Source organism: Somniosus microcephalus, chromosome 7 (genome assembly GCF_052327205.1).
Source record: "Somniosus microcephalus isolate GS21.2 chromosome 7, FLI_Smic_1.0, whole genome shotgun sequence".
NCBI lineage: Eukaryota > Metazoa > Chordata > Chondrichthyes > Squaliformes > Somniosidae > Somniosus > Somniosus microcephalus.
Window position 1 is genome coordinate 167,376,811 of NC_140993.1, and position 12,268 is coordinate 167,389,078.

The 12,268-nt window shown below is 43.7% G+C and overlaps 1 pseudogene; it reads left to right on the plus strand.

Annotated features, from left to right (window-relative positions):
• The first annotated feature begins 390 nt into the window (after positions 1-390).
• On the plus strand, positions 391-1,350 carry LOC147114996 (uncharacterized; annotated as a pseudogene).
• Positions 1,351-12,268: the final 10,918 nt, after the last annotated feature.

The following is a 12,268-nucleotide window of genomic DNA, read 5'->3' on the forward strand; positions in this document are numbered from 1 at the left end:
ACCCCACGTATTTAATCCCCCCCTAACACTAAGGGCCAATTTTTAATTTTTTTTTTATCATGGCCAATCAACCTAACCCGCACATCTTTGGGCTGTGGGAGGAAACCGGAGCACCCGGAGAAAACCCACGCAAACACGGGGAGAATGTGCAAACTCCACACAGACAGTTGCCCAAAGCCAGATTTGAACCCGGGTCCCTGGCGCTGTGAGGCAGCAGTGCTAACCACTATGCCACCGTGCTGCCCTTTGTTGAGATCAAGCAAGTAGTGATGGCACAGTCAAGGCATCAGATGCCCACTGAGTACGCAAAAATCTTGTAAACCCGATCACAGCATTACATGGACCCAGCCTTCCATCCCCTTTAAATGGAGACAGCATGCCGAGGGAGATATGCTCAAACATTCTAACCTTATACCTTTTCATCCGACAACTCCAGCAAAGCTACAACAGCTAACTGAGGAGGAGAAGCACCAGGAGGAAGAGGCAGAGAGCCTGGGTCTCCACATCCCTGTAGGTCTCCATGAGGAGGAAGCATAAGACCAGGGCACTATTCTTCTGACCTCATCTAAGAATATACTCTCTTAGCCAGCTCAAAGCACCTCTGATGCAACAGAAATGTCACCTGGCTCACCTGTTCCTGCATCTATGCAGAGACAGGCTCCCAGGGACAGACAGTTAGGTGGAGCCAGGTAAGCTTACCAGCTGAGTCTGAAAGTTTGGGGACAAATAATGGAGTGGAAGTGGGGAAAGTATTTGGCCATTTCTTCACAGAGGCAGAGTAGAAGGCGGCCAAGGATTGAAGAGTCATGGGACCCAGAACTTGTGGGTTCTCAATTTAAGAGACGCATGTTCCAGGAAGAAGAAAGATACGTGAATGTTCTGGGGATCATCACCTGTGATTTGCAGCAACTCACAGGGTTGTTTATAGTGCCCACAGCTTTGATAAGTAGTAACATCATGGAGAACATGTTTGCTCTTTATGTACAGAAATAGCAAGTGGCAGCTGCAGATCCTCAGATAGGAGGCAGACAGGAACCAGTCAGGGCTTCCAACTCCATGGAAGCTCAGACAGCAGCTTTGGCAGCATTGTGGAACAGATTGGAAGGCACTTTCAATCATGCCTTCCAGTGTCTGACTAATGCAGTGACTCAGGGTTTCCAGGATTTGGTGGCCACCATCACACCAGCCATCCAGCCAGTGTCTGGGGCCACAGATCCAGGGCCAAGTAGAAGGATGGCCATTGCACTCCAAGGGCCCGATGTTGCCAACTCTCAGTTCAGCAGCACTTGCCAGAGCTCCAGCCTTCGCCCTCAGACCATCACAGCAGTGCAACATAGCAGGCAATACTAGGCTGCACAGGAGCTCCCACCAGAGATACAGCCAGCAGCAGCTACATGACAGGAGTGACCTGTCATGAGTCGAGAGACACCTCAGCTCCAAGATCCTTCTGTCAAGTATCGAGCCCACCATTTCCCACCTTGCTGGTACTGTGGATACTGTCAGATGCAGCCAGTAGAATATTTGTCAGAAAGTCACCCGGGTCTGTGCGGTGTCTCGAAAGAATAATGTGACTGGTTGCATCTGGCCATTGATCATGTACAAAGTGCACTTACTTTGCTTGCTCCTATTCTTGGAGGCTGCCTTTTTCATTGTCATAACTGCATGATAGTTGACTGTGCACTTTTTCTGCCCTGAGTTACTGAACAAAGGCCTGTTTGTCTTTGGCCATTTTTGTAATAAGGTTCAATGTCCACTATTAGTTTTATGGGGCATGTTTTTTTTATCTTGCTGCTAATGTATGTACTTTGACAGTGCATGTATTCTGTTCTGAGCCATTGATGCAGGCCTGTTTGTCTTTGGATATTTTTTTATTAAGGTTCAATGTGCACAAATACAATTCTATGAAGAATGTTTATATCTTGCAATTAATGAATATAGTTTGCGTGCACATGTATTCTGCTCTGCGTCACTATGCAGTTCTATGGAGAATGCTCTGGATCTTGCAATTTCTGCTGTCAGGTTGAAAGTTCACTTATTGTGTGCCTTGTCATTAATAGAAGCCTGCTTATGCTCCATTTATTGTTGTATTAAAGTTGAATTATCACTTTTATTCTCCAGTTTGTTAATCATTGAAATCATAGTCTATGAAAGGGTAAATTATACACAGTTTATAAAGATTATAAGGAATAGTAAAGAAAATCTCAATTTCTACACATTTTCTTTTGTTCATGTCTTCGCTTGTTTTCCTTCGTTTTTAACTGTTTTTTGACCAACGCTTAGGGCAGGAATTTCCTCAGCAGTGGATTTACCGTCAGTAGTGTTCTTTAACCTGCCGGTATTATACTGTCGAAAACCAGCTCTATTTCCTCAGTGCATCTTCATGATGGGCTTCAGGTGCTATTACTGCCTGCTACAAGCAGTTTGTCTCTGACAGGGAGATTCAAGGTAGCCATTTTGTGCCTGTAACAATATAGCTCCTGTGATGTCTAAGGCTGGTGCTTCTTCAGGTGCCGGGTATAACAAATGTAGAGAAACTTCATCTTAGATGTTACTGTGTCTAATTCAGAAAAGGAGGTCCCAGCTTTATGGCCCCAAAGGGAAGAGGCCCTTATTGGCTTGATCTAGGCCGGTGGATGGATATAGTTTTGGCAGTGAATGCCACCTCACTCCCATTAAAGAATGCCTTCTGAAACCTAGGTTGCATTGCACACAGGTTGTCAGATTTGCTGTCAGTGAGATGATTTTGTCACTCATTCTGGATAGGTGCAGAATGATTTGATGCAAGATGGGGAAATGGCTGCATGAAAAAGTAACAGAATGATCTCCAAGTGAATGCCTTTAACCCTGATTGTCTTTGGTCACTGCCACAAACTCCATTCCACATCTGCTGATTTCATCCCCCTCACTGGCCACTGTCTGAGTCGGAACCAGACTATTCACAAGGTGGCATCCCATTTGACCCTGAGCTGAGCTCCCTACCCCATATCCCCTCAGTCACCAAGACCGCCTTCATTCACCTCCATAATTTCACCCATTTCTGCCCTGCCTTAGCCCATCTGCTGCTGAAACCTTCATCCATGCTTTTGTTACCTCCAGACATGACTATTCCAATAGTTTCCTGGGCCCCAATCACCCATCACCCCTGTGCTCGCTGACCTACATTGGCGTCAGGTCCAGCAATGCCTCAATTTTAAAATTCTCATCCTGTGTTCAAATCCCTCCATGACCTCGCCCCTCCCTATCTCTGTAACCTCCTCCAGACCTGCAACCCTCCAAGAATGCACCATTTCTCCAATTCTGGCCTCCTGTGCATCTCTGATTCCCTTTGTCCTTCCATTGGCAGCTGTGCCTTCAGCTCTCTAGGGCCTAAGCTCTAGAATCCCCTCCATAAACCTCTCCGCCTCGCTATATCTCTCTCCTCCTATAAAACTCTCCTTAAACCTTACCTCTTTGACCTATCCTAATATCTCCTTATGCGCTCAATTTCAAATTTTGTCTGCTAAAGCTCCTGTGAAGTGCCTTGGGACGTTTTGCTATGTTAAAGTTGTTGTTGGAAGTTGTGGAAGAGGAATCCATGTCAGCAAGCAACTGAGTGAGGTTTGTTGCCAAAAGGGATTATACTGGCAGGACTAGAATCACCACAGAAACAACAATAATTATACTTCAAGAATTCTTCATATACTTTAACTAACTTAAGGGGACTTTAAAAAAAAGAAATCCCACAGGGAATTAAAAAAATTCTTTAAAATATAGTTGTAACGATTATGAACTGGATTTTCCTGAATGTATGTCTGCTATATGGGCAAGGAACTGCTATCCTACCAGGTCTGCCTAAAGACAGGAGTTAATGCAGAAGCAGAAGACCTTTGCCACCGCCTTATCTGAGGAAGGATGTTCTTGCCATGGAGGGAGTGCAGCGAAGATTCACCAGACTGATACCTGGGATGGCAGGAATGACGTATGAGGAGAGATTGGGTCGATTAGGCTTATATTCGCTAGAGTTTAGAAGAATGAGAGGGGATGTCATTGAAACTTATAAAATTCTAACAGGACTAGGCAGACTAGATGCAGGAAGGATGTTCCCGATGGCGGGAGAGTCCAGAACCAGAGGTCACAGGCTAAGATTAAGGGGTAAGCCATTTAGTACTGAGATGAGGAGGAATTTCTTCAACCAGAGAGTGGTGAACCTGTGGAATTCTCTACCACAGAAGGCAGTTGAGGCCAATTCATTAAATATATTCAAGAAAGAGTTAGATATATTTCTTAAGGCTAAAGGGATCAAGGGATATGGGGAGAAAGCAGGGACAGGGTACTGAATTTGGATGATCAGCCATGATCTCATTAAATGGCGGAGCAGGCTCGAGGGGCCGAATGGCCTACTCCTGCTCCTATCTTCTATGTTTCTATGTTTGAGTGCCATGAGCAGCTGGCAGAGACTGTGAAGCAATACATCTCTGAGCATATCGCAGCGTTGCAGGAGGCATTTACTGGAATGAAGTGTACCATGGAGTGAGTAGCAGCTTCACTATCATCTGCACAGGAGCCTCAAAGAAGAGAGGATTCGAGCCCAAACATTGCAACTGCTGCCATTGAGACCTTGGGCAGCCATTTACAGGAGCCTATCGCTACTGGATTTAGAAGGAACAGCTGCAATCTGCACCATCTGGCACTGCTCGGTCACTCCATTTACTGTGAAACAAAACCAAAGCAGATGGGTTTCCTCTGACATGCCCAGGTAGAAGTTACATGGTTTGTAAACAGGTCTTTGGGTAATGTTAGGAGTGAATATACTGCCCGAGGTGTTGTTGATGTCCCCTCCTGAATTGATCCTCTTCAACCAATTCTTGCAAAATGATTCCCATCCTTCTTTCATTGATAGCAGCAACTTTTGTAGTGCAGCAGCAATTGCAAAGAATGCAGCTAAGTTTTAGCTAGCAAACTGAAGGCATTAAAAAAGCAGAATCACACAGGGAAAACGCAATATGCAAGATGTTCAATGCATAAGTAGGTAAATGCTCCCAGCCACAATGTTCACTGAACTGCTTTAACAACAATTTCAAAGCAGGCTAGGTCCATTTAGCTGTCATGCACCATTTTGTATTGTCGATGTACACTCAGGAAGGTGCAGTCTCACCCAAAACCATGAAATTCAGCATGGGACCTGATTTAGATAAATATTTCACTTACAGGCGGTTGTAGCATGCTTGCACGCAGCCTTCTTTAGCCTCCAGATGCCGTGCACATTGATTTGAGCACCGAGGGCAGAGACCCAATTCTCTAGCCCATGACTGCCACCAGCAAGCCGCTGTACTATTGGTGAGATATGTTTACTGGTTCAAAAGAAACTCAAATTCCCTTTCATTTTTTCAATGTAACTTACACATATATGGGCCCAGAAATTCGGGTCGGGGGCTTCCCGCGGGTGCAAGCCCCCGATCTGCACTTACCTTGCACGCCGGCCGTTGAGCTATGGGCCCCCGTGGAAATCCGATCCGGGGCCTGGTCCAGCTGCTGGCGCGCAGTGCTTGCATATCCCAGGGGCGCAGTTAGTTTGATGCATCACCTGGGATCACGTGGGCCATTGGGAGCCAATCGGAGCAGGGAATGCTCCATTCATATGTCTGACAGGAAGTGCTGTCAAGACTTATAAATACTACAGCCCCAAAACAGCACTAAATCTTCAAATAATTTTTTTAAAATATCACATTTTTTAAATAAACTATAAATTACATGAAATGACTATTTTAATCAATAATTTAAATTTTTGAAAAAAATAATTTTATTTTCTAATGGGGCTAAAAATAAACTTACCTTGCTTTAAAGTATTTAAAAATAATAAACCTGTGGAAAAAATGTTTTAATTTTAATTAATTCACCACTTACCTTGTAAAAAGCAGGCCTTACGCCTGCTTTTTACATTTCTAACTTCTGCAGACTTACCCTCCCGGGAAAACCTGTAAAAAAAAACGAAGTTCAATGCGCACGTGCAGCCCCTCCTGCGCAAGCGTTCGACCTCTGAACCCCTTCGTTCAGGGGAACGGAAGTGCCGGTTTCCCGCGCATGCGCAGTGCATGCAGGAAACCGGCACTTCCATTGGGCCTACGGGTGAGTACCCCGTGTGTACTCACCCGTGGAGACCCGAATTTCTGGGCCATGAAATCTAAGCCCTGATATTAACATGGGGGTGGGGGGAGGGAAGGGGAGAGGGGCATGGTGAGCAACAAGTTTAGGGAGAGAACGGGCGATTTTAACCCCCTGGGCCTCATCATTGTATTTGAAATTGGACTCCTGCTCGAAGCTGGGGGGAATGATGCAATGGCCGACAGGCAGGAACAGGCAATTGCACAACATCAGGCCACTGCCAGGGACCCACTTTTTTGAAGTATAGTAGGTATAGAATATAATTACAATCAAGCAATAAATGTAAAGATGTTGTTTCTCCTTGTGTTCTTATACTATAAATAATACAGACACTTTAAGCTCATTTTAGTTACTGCTTTTACTTTGCTGTATTCCTGCTTTGTTTCTGTGCTGCCGCATGGTGCGGAGTGATACAAGATGTCCGATGCTGCACTGTGCACTGCCTGTGCACAGTGTGCCACATAGCAATAAAACTACACCAAAGTAGTTCCATTTAACGATGTGATGCTATAACAATGTAACATCCCTCTTTCTCAAAAAACGAAAACATGAAATTTAACAATTTAAATTAACAAATATCATATCTAAACTATTATTATCAACTACAAAGAATCATGAGTTTTTTTTTTATTCGCGATATCGCTCAGGTGGTTGGATGTTGTCCCTCCATCTTGTGGATTTGGTGGTGACCATTCCTCTCTGCGGTGTTTTGGTGCGTTCCACTCTCGTTGTTGTTGTTGCTGTCGCTTTTGGAGTTGGAGTGTGCATGCTCGTGGTTGTTTGATTTGTAGCGCTTGTTTCTGGTGTTGTACTGCTTGTGGTAGCTGGCGTTGTCAATGTTGCTGATGTTGTCTGCTGCTTATCCAGTTCAGGTGAAGGTCTGATGTAGCGCTTGTTTCTGGTGTTGTACTGCTTGTGGTAGCTGGTGTTGTCTGCTGCTTATCCAGTTCAGGTGAAGGTCTGATGTGGAGTCTGTTCCGTCTGTATTGGTTACCAGGTTCAGTCTCGACGAAGTAGGATCTTGGAGTATCAGCTTTTCCAACGACCTTGGCTGGATTCCAGGTTTTCAACACCGGGTCTTGCACCTGCACTGATTGTCCATTCAACAATTCTGGTAGCGTCTTTGCATGTTTATCGTAATGTTTGCTTCCTACGATTTGTGCTTCTGCCAGCTTTTGTCTGAAGTCCTCCTGGTCCTGGGGAGGATGTATTTTTGCTGGTAGTGTAGTCTTAAACTTCCTCCCATTCAGCAATTCCACAGGTGATTTCATGTCTGCTTTCAGTGGTGTTGATCTGAGTGATAGGAGGGCAAGGTCTTGGTCTTCCCCCATCTCACTACTTTTGCTGAGAGTTCTCTTGACAGTCTGGATCTGTCTTTCGATGAACCCGTGTCCCCTTGGGAAATGTGGGGATGAGGTTACTATTTTGAACCCGTACTTTTCTGCCAGAGCTCTGAATTCACTCGATGTGAACTGGGTTCCATTGTTGCAGATTACCTTTTCCGGGATTCCTTGTTCAGCAAACAAGCTCTTTGCAATCCTGGTGGTAGTTGTGGCTCTCAAGTCTTTCATCCTTCTCACAAAAGGAAACTTGGAATAGTAATCTGCCACTATGAGATACCATTCTTGATTGCGCATGAAGAGATCTGCCCCAACAGTGTGCCATGGTCTTGACGGTATTTCACTAGGTATCATCTCCTCTTTCTGTTGTGCATTTCTGTATTTCTGGCATATACCACATGCAAAGACCATCTGTTCGATATTTTTGTACATGCCTATCCAGTATACAGCTGATCTGGCTCTCAGCTTGCATTTCTCCATTCCCATGTGGCCTTCATGTATCAGATGGAGAAGTTGTGTCTGCATCGTCTTTGGCATGATGATCCTTGATCCAGCAAGGAGAATACCGTCTTCTACTGCAATATCGTCTTTAATCGTCCAGTATTGACGAATTGTCGCCTGTACCTGCTGGATTCTCTCTGGCCACCCCTGTATTACTTGTTGTGTGAGTAGTTGCAATTCCTCATCTTTGCTAGTCTCATCTCTGATTTGACTGAGCTTTGTAGGGGTAACATTCACTAGGTGGTGGATTTTTACTGTTAGGCCCTCCACCTCATGTTTCTTATATGGTGACAATCGAGACAACGCATCTGCTAGCACCATTTCCTTTCCTGGCTTATATTTAAGCGTGAAGTCATAGCTTTGGATCCTTAGAAGTAGTCTTTGCAGTCTTGCAGGCGCTTTGCACAGGTTCTTCTTATAGATCTGTTCTAGTGGACGATGGTCACTCTCTATTGTAAATCGCCTGCCATACAGGTATGTATGGAATTTCTCGCATCCGTACACTACTGCTAATAGTTCTCTTTCTATGTTGACGTATCTCATCTCGGCTGACATCAAGGCCTTTGATGCGAAAGCTATCGTCTTTCCTTCCCGCACCAGAGCTGCCCCTAGTCCTCTGGTAGAAGCGTCTACTTGCAGAGTGACTGGTTTTCTTCTGTCATAATATGACAGGCTTGTTTCTTTGCACAATAGCTCTTTAAGTTGTTTGAAATTCCTTTTGTGTGATTCAGACCACTGGTATTCGGCGTCTTCTTTCAATAGCTCTCTGAGATTTGTTGTATGTTCCGACATGTGTGGGATGAAAGAACTCATGTATTGGACCAAGCCGAGGTAACTCCTCAGCTCTTTCTTATCTTTGGGTGGTTTCATTTCAGCAATTGCCGCAATCTTCTCTGGACTTGGCTTGACTCCCTCTGGTGTATAAATCAAACCGAAGAATTGGCATTCCTTGACTTTAACTATGCACTTAACTGAATTTAACTTGATGCCAGCCTTTCTGGTACGCTCCATGGCCTCATGTAGGTGCATGTCATGGTGTCTTTCATCTGCTCCATTCTGTTGTCCGTCTCAGAAGCCGTCCGCATGTCAGCCGTTTGAGAAATCAGTGTTTTCATTTGCTGCTTCATGGCTTCATGAGCACTCGCAGTATCTATAGCCTCTGTTATTCTGAGCTTTTCTTTTCCTATCAGGGCTATTTGTACCTCTACATGCGCTGACCCCCATATCAGCTGGTCCACAAGCCTTTCCTCCATTTCCTTAAATTTACACTTGCTGGCTTCATTTCTCAGCCTTGTCAGGAAATTGTCAGCTGTTTCACTGGGTTCCTGTCTTAGACTCTGGAATTTGTATCTGTGTATACGGTGATTGGATTTAGGCTCTAGATGGTTGCTGAATTTATCAAAAATTGTCGCAGGGTTTTCTTTTTCCTCTTCAGTCAAACTCCAGCTATTATACAAATTTAGGCCTTTTTCTCCTGTCCACAACAGAATGTAACTAACCTTTTCCTCGTTGGTAGCACCCTTCAGGAAGCTTTTGAATGTAAGCTCGCATTTCTGTTTGAACTTGCGGAATGCTTCTACTATATCGTCAGCTTCCCAGTTCATGAGGGGTTGCAATTGCACAGTCAGTGCAGCGGCAGCCGTCATTTTACTTTCCCGTACGATTCAATCTCAATCAACGCAGACACCGGCACTCTCAATCAGCTCATAAAATCACTTTTCGTCTTATTCGTAGTTCGTTTAGCACAATTTGTACTCACTTATACCACTGCCACCATGTTGTGTCTCCTTGTGTTCTTATACTATAAATAATACAGACACTTTTAGCTCATTTTAGTTACTGCTTTTACTTTGCTGTATTCCTGCTTTGTTTCTGTGCTGCCGCATGGTGCGGAGTGATACAAGATGTCCGACGCTGCACTGTGCACTGCCTGTGCACAGTGTGCCACATAGCAATATAACTACACCATACCAAAGTAGTTCCATGCCAAAGTAGTTCCATTTAACGATGTGATACTATAACAATGTAACAGAAGATACTTTTCATATTGAACTAAAAACAATGCACAAAATACCTTTTACGTGCAAATTTTCCCAAGTTGAGCTCCACTCTTAGTCATGTCTTCACTGAGGGAGGAAAACTGAGAGGGATTGTCACTGTGAACTACTTCTGCACATTTCATAGTGGCCAGCTTCAGGGGAGCATTGACAGAGACCTCACAGCTGGCCTCCTGGGCATACACTTAGACAGGGATAGTATGTGGATGCAGGAAAACCCAAAAAAGGAAACATTAGGAAATATTAAAATGTACAGTAGTGATGCACAATTTCTTTAACGTTGGGGATACAGACCTATCATTCTCAGTGTGCTGAAGGTCAAATCGATCTGCTCAGTGTCAGTAATGTCCTCAAATTGCACAGGATGCCTCTGTTCCCTGGAACAGTACATAGGTTATGGTGAACACATAGTGCATGAACAACCAAAACTTACTGTGTGACACATGGGTTGAACTTTTCATTTCCTCCCTGGCCTATGGGGATATCTTGCAAGCTTGCGCTGGTGAATAATGATACATCTCAGACCAGATGAAACATTCTGCTTTTTCTCAAAGGACCAGTACTTGGCTAGCTCTTGTCTATAATTAAAAAAAAGTGCACTGAGGGCTGGATGTTGCCTGCAGGCCTTCTGCTGCTCGACACAGTGTAGAATCCAAGGTTTAAACTTTACCAAGTTTTGCCTTTGCAGCTTTGAAGCCTTTTTAAAGAAATGAATTTATTTATGGCGTACTGTTTGGTTTTGCATTACTGGGAACTGTGAAAAATATTACTAACCTCTCTCCATGTGGTTACAGCATTACTTGCCATGTTTTGAGCCTTCCATCCTCCTATCTGACAGTTATGAGAGCAATGATTAGTTTGCGTGTGAATAAAGATGAACATGCTTGCAGCCTGACTAGAAAAAATTAGCTTGCAGGAATCGCATTAACAGAAATATTTGGTGTGAATGACAAGCATTTAAAATTGCGACAGCATACCCCTGATTGGTTTGACTCACTTTGTGTGTACACCAAGAGGCAGACAACTCTGCCACCTTCCTTCTATCCACTGACCCTACTAAACACGATGCTGCTCATGGTAGGGACACAGCGACTTCTCCAAATGTTGATATTATTTAACGCCATTCCGTGGGTCGCTCCATGATTGCTAGAACTGTACTGACGATTAAAGGTGTACCAGTGAATATAATGATTGATTCTGGATGCCCAATAAACATTATTGATGAGTGCAGCTTTACAGAAATTGAGTGGAATGTTAGCTCAAAGCTGCAACTCCAGCAAAGCTCAGTGAGGCTGTTTCCTTGTGGTTCCGACACACATCTGTCAGAGCTCGCTGAGTTTATGGGAACAATAAAGGTATAAAAAAAAATGTCACAACTGGTGAAGTATGCATTTTGCAGGCAATGCTGGCTCTCTTTTAAGCCCGCAGGCAGCGCAAGAGTTGCTGTTCCTGAAGATGAGTGATGAAGTAAATAAATTGAAGGAAAGCAGTGTTGCTGATGTAGTATGCAATAGATTTCCAAATATCTTCAAAGGCATCAACAAGCTAAATAGTGTGCAAATGAAACTACACATAGCTGAATTCATGTCATCAGAGGTGCAGGGACATAAAAAGATCTCTGCTTCCACTAAATAAATCTGAAAAGTTAAATGAGTGAACAGAAACAAAATATAATTGAAGATACAGAAGTTCCTACTCATTGGGCGTCCCCCAAAGCTAGAAATGATGCTGCCTGTGGTGCAAACAAAATAATCAAATGAGAGCAGCATAACACACCAACACTGAATGAAATCATCTTAGAACTAAATGCATGTATTCTTCAAGTTATATTCGAAATCAGCCCAGAAAGTCATCATATTATGCGATTCCCCACTCATATTGGTCTCAAATAATGCAGAAGATTGAACTTTGCATTCTCATCTGCAGTCGAGATATATTAAGCTCCATTTATAATGGATGTGGATATAGTGGACTGCCAATGTCAATGAACAAAACATCAAAATTCAAAACATGCCCATAAGCCAAAAAATAGTGTTAGTAATATTGATGTATACATGTTTAATGGGCTTGTATGATAGTTCCATGTCCACCATTTTAACAGAGGCGCTACCCTGACCCCCATTATTTTTGCGCCATTCTTAAATTAGCAGACAGATGATTGTGATACAAATTTATTAATGTGCATAGGCATAGGCAATGTTAATATTGCAATCATTTCTAAGCTATAGA